The sequence below is a fragment of the Brassica oleracea genome, chromosome C3 (genome assembly GCF_000695525.1).
Source record: "Brassica oleracea var. oleracea cultivar TO1000 chromosome C3, BOL, whole genome shotgun sequence".
Taxonomy (NCBI): Eukaryota; Viridiplantae; Streptophyta; class Magnoliopsida; order Brassicales; family Brassicaceae; genus Brassica; species Brassica oleracea.
The window spans coordinates 14,481,336-14,490,261 of NC_027750.1; the positions used below are offsets into that span (position 1 = coordinate 14,481,336).

At 34.8% G+C, this 8,926-nt stretch overlaps 1 long non-coding RNA gene and 1 pseudogene across 1 annotated transcript; both read right to left on the reverse strand.

Moving 5' to 3' along the window:
- Positions 1-1,662: 1,662 nt before the first annotated feature.
- LOC106334094 lies at positions 1,663-2,276 on the reverse strand. Its single transcript, XR_001268524.1, has 2 exons — positions 2,034-2,276; positions 1,663-1,929 (listed from the first exon to the last, which is right to left on the reverse strand). It is a non-coding gene; the product is annotated as an uncharacterized LOC106334094 (long non-coding RNA).
- A 940-nt stretch (positions 2,277-3,216) lies between these two features.
- LOC106329949 lies at positions 3,217-4,188 on the reverse strand (annotated as a pseudogene).
- Positions 4,189-8,926: the final 4,738 nt, after the last annotated feature.

The window sequence follows — 8,926 nt, forward strand, 5'->3', positions numbered from 1 at the left end:
TATAAAAGCTCACCCCGCGGGCTAGTTGTGTTTTAAAGTTTCTGTTCCAGCTTTCGATGATTGTTCTGTACATTTTTGATGTTCATATATTTTCACCGTCAGAGTAATTTCACGGTTTAGATGCTTTACACATCTCCTCCGCCTTGAACTTAGATTACGAAATTATTTTGGAATTTTTTAGAATCTGTTAAATAATTTCACTTTGCCAATTTGCACGTTTGATGATTGTTTTGACTAATTTTTCATGTTTATACATTTCCACCGTTCAATATTCTTTTCAGATTTTGTTAGTCATTTTTCCCAGAGAATTTTAGAACATTTTGATGATTTAATTGCTAATTATTTCTGTGTTAATATCTTGATGTTCAGGCGACCATGATGCCGACAACCGTAAATGTCAACCCGCTTGCGACACACCGGCCTAATCTGAAAGCGGGTTCGGACTATTCTCTTGCCTCTGTTCTTCTTTATGGATAGGCCGTATGTATAAGAGAGTATGAGTTTTAGTTTTGTGCAAGCATGGTCGTGGTGTGTGGTGCGGTTCTAGGAGATAGAACTTTAGGAATTTTTTTGTGTAGGTTTAATTTTTAGTTAAAACATTTTGGTTTAGTTTGATATACAGCCATAATTATATAACCAATTTCAATATATAAAATTTTTAAAATACTTTTATTTGTATTTTTTTTTAATAATGCTATGATATCAATTATTATATGTTATCGTAAGTTATACAATTGTAGAATAATAAATCGCTATCGAAAGAATTAATTAACATAGAACATATAAACCGCTATATTAAGTGTCCAGGAAAATATAACGGGGCAGACACAACGCTCACTAGAACGCTATGTATCGCTGTAATAGTGTTTTACGGACGCTATATATATTACCTTTTTCCTTGTAGTGTAGGTTGAATGGAAGTTGATATAGCACCAAGTAAAGCGTTATAGATCAACTTGTCTTGTCTTGTCCAGCGAACAAATCTGGATTCAGGGTGACAGCATCACCACCATTGGTAAGTGTTGCAGTTGGTATGGCCGGAACAGAATCATGATGGTTTGCAAGAGCATATCCATCTAGCAAAGCATGGACTTGCAAGTTCCACATTAGGTAGTTGGTGTTAGTGAGCTTGGACACATTCGACATGTTGATGTGGAGTTGTTGTTGTTGTTGAGGGAGATCACCTCATTTGCGTTTGTGTTTGATGAAGAACTCATGGCGGCTAGGCAGCTTGAGATCGGAAATTTTTTAGGTTCTAGGAGCTAAGCTCTGATATCATATAGGTTTATGGAAATTATATTCTTATTAGAGTCTATGATGACTATATATACATATACAAGAGAGGGATATTAGGTTAAAGTATTTACAAGCTAGTCCTTACATCTATACTAATCTATATATAGTCTATACTTACCCCATCAAATTGTGTTGCTATCGACTATAAGCAATCCTCATGTCTTCATGTTAATTTCTTGTTGTCTTACAGTTTTCATGTTTATGTGAAATTGTATGACTAGAAGTTATAGTAATTTTTGACTTTTGATTAATTACACAAATTAAAAAATTAATAAATATTTGCATTCTGATATGATTTTATTTTCTCTTAAATCTTTTTTTTAAAATTATTATTACTTGGATTTAATCAAACTATTTCAATTTAGTAATTTTTATTTATTTAAATTCTTGATCATATATTAATAAAAACGCATGAAAGCTGTTGATGTTATTTTCAAAACAATGTCAATACATTTTATTAGATTATTTTATTTTGAACGCAGACTTATCTGTGACAACAACATTTATACGGTTCACAATGGTCATAAAAATAACCCCACTTGTCACAAAACTTTGAGCACCCAAATCGTCCATTTATGTCACACGGCGATGAGATCTGGAAGCATACTTTGGTCGCCCAATTTATTCCATAACCTATTTAGATGAATAATATAATTAAACCAATAAGTATATTAATCAAAAAGGATAAAATCGTGCTTTGTACCTATGATTAAAATGTCTTATAAAATGAATTTTACCTGGAGTATTAGCAGGGGTAACTGTCGCAGTTGTCGTATGACAATCAACAAAAAATACGATGAAAAAAACAGTAAAAACAAACATAACTAAAGTTTTCATAGTAATAACCATTTTATACGTAAGTTTAAAACTTTATTGTAAGATATTCACTTTAACTTTTCTTGTTTGTTGAGTTTTTCTTTACTTTGTCTGATTATATATATAATGACACATGCACATCAAAAGCAAATATTTTCTTGGTCAAAGATATATAAGAGAATATAACAATTCCTTTTATATCTAGTATAATAGATATTTAGTCAAAATATAATCTAAGAATTAACTATAGAGCTGCACAAAAAGAGTATGATAATATATACACTTACATACTAATTAATGTCAAGACTTGACTGAGTGGAATTTACATACTAGTATATCCTCTAATTAAGTCTTTAAATAAAAGATCTGTATGATAGAAATGGATTTTGCTATAATATATTTTCTTTAAATAACATTTTATAATTAAACTAGAAAACAGAGGAATACTCTTAGATATAGAGAAAAATAGTTCGTTCAAACAAAAGAGAAAAATATTAATTGATTCGATATATTTCGGTAGGAACGTACACACTAGATTTTTACCAAAAAAAAAAACAAAAACGTACACACTAGCTCTACAGTGTATTTTTAAATTCGTTAAGATTTCTATACCGACTTTCTCTATCTCAAATTGTGTTAGTGCAATCTAGATGTTGTTGAATCAAAGACTATGGAATTTAATTTGAGATAATGTGTAACCATAGATTGGAGTTTAACATGAATGGTTACATACAAATAAGGTTTCGGACATGTTAACATGAAATGAATGTTTACATACAAATCAGGTTTCGGACATCAAATTTAACATTTGCCTAATACAATTTTAGTTGGTTCAGCTGTTTCCTTGGTGAAGTGAAACTAATATACTCATGTATATATAGAATTTATACAGAAACATGTTACATATGTATCTATACTATCTTGATAGGAAACGTTTACAATATACTAAAGAACACTAAACCAGATGGAATGAGAAGGTGAATATTACATAACCTCAAAGAAACCCTGGAAAGAAAGAAAAAGATAACACACCTTGTCCCGACTACGATGTCTTTGATACATCATCAGAAAAATTATTTACACACAAAAAAGAAAACAAACAAATCAATCAAATAAATACACACTTTCTTGTCTGTTAACTCCTAAACAAAGATCAAGTACTACTGCTAAACCCACCTCTTTGTAATTGACTCTGCCATCACCATCAACATCCACTTGATAATCATCTTCTTGCAACCTTCTAGGGTTTTACCTTGCTTGAGTCCCAAGGAAGACATCACAGATTTCAACTCCTCCACAGTGATAAACCCATCTCCGTCCTGGTCAAACAGGTTAAACGCTGCTTTCATGTCTTCTTCTTTTGTGTCCATCGTTGTGATGCTCATTCACAATGGATCTGTACAGCGACTCGAACTCGTATATGTCAACGCATCCATCTCTATTCGTGTCGATGTTATGGATCATCGAGTGAGGTCTTTGTCTGGTATGTAGATTCCTAGATTCTCTAGTGAGTCTTTGAGCTCTTGTTTGGTGATACGACCGTCTCCGTTCTTGTCCAACGTCTGAAAAAACCCTTTTTAGCTCGGATGGGTCTATTTTTCTTGTTGGAGCGGAGGCGGAAGAGGTTTAGTCGGTTTTCAAATGAGGAAACAAACAGTAAAAACAACCCGGCGAAGATAAGTTCAACGGGAAAATACAAGTCGCCGAGAATAAGAAGAAGTAAAACCCTAATTCTAGTCGCCAAGTGTGTAGTTGATTTTCGGATCCCCTTCTTGATGTCTCTTTGTCTCCTTATATAGTTGGTCGTTACTTTTCCTTACCCTAACTCGCCTCGTTTGGTGAGCTTCAGCCCGTCAAGCTTATTTGTTAAGCCGTTTGAGTTAAGCCGCTGAGACAATCTATTTTTAGGCGACTGCTTGAGTCGGCTAAAAATAATCATAAGCTAAGCCGGTAATTTGCCGCTCAGTTCTCGAAGCCGAGCTGGGACCTAGTTATAATGGGCCGGGTCTGCTATCTGATGGACCTTGTGTGGGGGATGCAATCCACCTCTTACAAGGACGGTGAGGGTGATGGATGTTAGATAAGCTTGGATAAAGCTTGAGACACAAGTTTCCTTTTATTTATGAAGTTATGTTTATCTTAAGGATTAGGAAATATGATAATGATGATTGAATTAGGAATTGTTAAAGTCCTATATATATGGACGCATAATGAGATGCATTGTGTGTGATTTGTGATTTGTGATTTTAAGCTTTTGATTGATTGAATAAGAGAAGGATTTCTTATTGATATTGTGGTTCTATATTTGGTATTAGAGCTTACAAGGTTTCTTTGAAGGGCTTACATACAACCATGGGAGACGTTAAAGGTGAGATCGTTTTACACAAAGAAGCCGGACCAGCATCCATCAAATACCCGATGTTAACCTCCATAAACTACACCGTCTGGTCCATGAGAATGAAGATTGCACTCAAGGTTAGCGAAGTTTGGGAAGCAATAGACCCTGGAACCAAAGACGAGAAGAAAAACAGTATGGCCACTGTGCTTTTGTTCCAGTCTATACCGGAGGGTTTGATTATGCAAGTTGGCGACTTAGACACAACAAAAGCGATATGGGATGCTATAAAGACAAGACATGTAGGAGCTGAGAGGGTAAAATAGGCTACGCTTCAAACCCTAAAGACAGAATTCAATAGACTCAAGATGAAATATGAAGATACAATCGATACCTTTTCCGGGAAGCTATCCGAAATCTCCTCCAAATCGGCTTCTTTGGGACAGATGATAGAAGAGCCAAAGCTTGTTAAAAGTTTCTTAAAGTGTTTGCCAAGAAAGAAGTACATTCATATGGTCGCTTCTCTTGACCAGATGCTTGATCATAACATGACAAGCTTTGAAGATATTGTCGGGAGATTAAAGGCGTTTGAAGAGAGAGTTGCTGATGAAGAAGAAGAAACACATGAGGACACTGGAAAATTGATGTATACCAATGCTGACACGATCTCTGAAGGATATGGATATAACTCTAGAGGTCGAGGACGCGGCGGTCGATCTAATTGGCGTGGAAGAGGTCGTGGCCGCGGAACATTCCAGAAACAAAGGGAAGCATATAGACAAGGACGAGGTGGAGATGCTTCTCATATCACTTGTTTTAAGTGCGATAAACAAGGACATTACGCCACGGACTGTCTCGATAAACATCTAAAACTCCAAGAGACTATTGAGAAGAAGGATGATGATACCCAAGAAGCTGATACTCTCATGATGCACGAAGTAGTCTATTTGAACGAGAAAGAGGTGAACCCATCAAACTTTGAGTCCGAATCAGATACAATGGATGTACGGTATCTTGACAACGGCGCTAGCAACCATATGAGCGGCAATCGTATGTTCTTCTTCGAACTTGACGACACTGTCACCGGGAAGGTGTGTTTCGGAGATGACTCAAGAATTGACATCATGGGTAAAGGATCAATTCGATTCATTATCAAGAATGGCGAGAAGAAGGTGCTAAAGAACGTCTATTACATACCATCACTACGCAGTAACATTGTCAGCTTGGGACAAGCAACTGAGGCAGGTTGTAAGGTACGTATGAAGAATGACACACTAACTCTCTATGATAGGCAAGGACAGTTGATGGTCAAGACACCACGAGCAAAGAATCGTCTATACAAATTGGTTCTACAAGTTGATCTTATCCAGTGCCTGCAAGTAAATAATGGCGGAGAAGGTGAGATATGGCATGCCCGCTTAGGTCATTTCAATCAAGAGACAATGAGAATGATGGCCAACAAGGAGATTGTTACGGGTTTACCTTCTATCAGTCGGAGCACAGACACATGTGTATCATGTCTCCGTGGAAAGCAAAGCAGAAAATCGTTCCCACAAGCAACTCACTACCGAGCAACAAAACTTTTTGAGTTAGTACACGCCGACCTTTGTGGACCTATCTCGCCCTCAACAACAGCACACAACCGATATATCTTCGTTCACATTGATGATCACTCACGCTACATGTGGATAGTTCTGTTAAAAGAGAAGAGTGAAGCTTTTGAGAAATTTAAGCACTTCAAAAAGCTTGTTGAGCAAGAAACACGTGAAGAACTAAGAAACCTCCGAACTGATCGAGGTGGTGAGTTTACTTCTAATGAGTTTCGATACTACTGTGAGAAGCATGGAGTGAATAGGCACTTAACAACACCATACTCACCTCAGCAAAACGGCGCAGTGGAGTGACGAAACCGAACTCTCTTGGAGATGACTAGGAGCATCTTAAAGCATATGAATATGCCAAATCATCTCTGGGGTGAAGCTATAAGACATGCTACTTACTTAATTAACAGAGTGGCAACGAGATCGTTAGACAGAAAAACACCTTACGAAGCTTTGAAGGGTAGAAAACCGAACCTGTCTCACCTAAAGGTGTTCGGGTGTGTGTGCTATGCTAGGACAGAAACAGCCGGTAGAAGGAAGCATGATGATAGGTCTAGAGTTCTGGTTCATCTAGAAACAGAACCGGGATCAAAAGCATACCGACTGGTCGACCCTCCGAGCAAGCGGATTGTAGTAAACCGTGATGTCATATTCGAAGAAAACAAAAAATGGAAGTGGAACGACAATAAAGGCTCCGATGGGTTCGTTGATGGAGATTATGAGATCAATTTATATAACATTTTTTTAAAGAAAAAAAATTGTTTTGCCCTCCAGCAACCGTCCGCAACCGCAAACGCTAGCTGGAATCAGTTTTTGAACTTTAGAAGTTTAGAGTGGTTTAAACGATTTATGGAGTTTTTTTGTGATTGTTGCAAAACGTCAACAACCGCTACCAAACGCAAAAGCTGCATTTGCGGATGGTAGCAGGGTAACGAGTCATGCCCTGACTCTTTTAAAATAGAAACCAGAACTATTTTAGACCCGGAACAATTTTTGCTTCATTTTTTAGTGTGTTCACTACTTTAGCTACATGTAAGAAAAGAGTACCCAACGCCTCCACTCAAAGAAATTAGATTCATCAAATGGAAAAATAATGTGTCCATTTAATGTAAGAAGACACTGTAGCAAGGGTTGTTTGTTATAAAAGACAACGCAAGAACCAAAGTAGTTTAACAAATGAATTGCATCCGTATACATAATTTATAATCAGTTTTCGTGTATAAACAAAGTGCAAAATACCAAGGGAAAATGGAAATTTAGTAGCCACTCTTGAGATCGTTGACAACGTCGTAAAGATTGGAGTGACAGTCTCCAATGGTCATATCCTCGGTCATGAAACCATGCTTGGACTTTTAGGTTGTCTCTTGGTGATGATTGTCTCTCCTATGGATTTGACTGCAGCCTTGAGCTCATCTTCTCCATAGTTTGAACTCTTCAATACACCTTGACTAATGGAGATGTGGCCTCTTGCTTATGACTATGTTCCCAGTCGAAAGTCTAACACCAATAGAACGACAAAGTGAGCTATAAAAGAGAACTAGATTTTAATCCGTACTTTTAAAACGTGTGATAAATTTTTTTTCGAATAATAATTTACTAAAAATTAGATATTATATACATATGTATTTTATATATATTTTTAAAGTATATATAATTAAATTAAAATTTCTATAAACATAATTTTATGAGAATAAGATACTTCATTTATATACCCATCCCCTATAATTTTACTTATACTTTAAAGCTAAAAATTATAATATGAATTTATCTTTAACTTTTTATATTGGTCAAAACTTATTTAATTATAATATAAATTAAATATATTTCATTCAACCCTTCTCATACTTGATAAATATTTTCATGATTATAAAATAATCCGCAAAAAACAGTTATTGTTAAACATAACCTATAGTTCGATGTAACCTATAATCAAATAATATTAATACCAACTACATTTAGTATTGTATTTTTATCAAATTAAAATATTTAAATTTTATTTCAATATTCCAATATTCTGGTTATAATATTTAAAATATAAAATTTATTAGTTTAGATATCTTACTTTAATATTCTATTTTAATAAGTTGAAGTAGTTTTAAAAAGGGGTTTTTGCCAAAACTAACCCACAACTTGATTTTAATCCAAACTTATACCCAAACTTGAATCAAATGCAAAACTAACCTAAAAGCCTAGTGAAATTACAGCTCAACCCCTTGTGACCAAACAAAAAAACAGAAGCCATTTTTACGAATATAGCCACAGTAAATCGTCTGAGATGTTGGAAGTCGTCAGGACGACTGAAGTGTAAGTCGTCTGGTACCAGTTTATTTTAAAAATAATTTATAAATCTTGTAAAAAAATATTTTGATGCGTGAAAAATAAAAATCAAGTAATTATAAACAGTTTTAAGTGATATAAATTAAGATATGATAAAATTGATTTGTTTTGAAGATAGATGAGTGGAAGTAGTGAATCATGAAATACTTTGGTTTAGGAGTTTGACAAACATATGTTGTAGTATTGTATGTATTGTATGTATTGTTAGGGTTAGATTTTAGAAAACTAAAATGTTTTTTTCAAAAATTAGTTTTCACCTATATGTGTTTATTTATGTGTATAGTAAACACTTTTCAAGTTTGATTTGATTTTATGAAGTCTTTAATTAGATAATTAAGTTTAGGGGTTATGTTTAGGGTGTGGACGACTTATATTTCAGTCGTCGGTTGAATAATTTACTCGGACGACGTATATTTTAGTCGTCTGTTGAATAATTTACTCGGACGACTTACATTTCAGTCATCTGGTGAAGAAATTAAAACAGACGACTTACATGTAAGTCGTCCAGAAGAGTTTAATATTTTTAGCAGGAAATTAAATA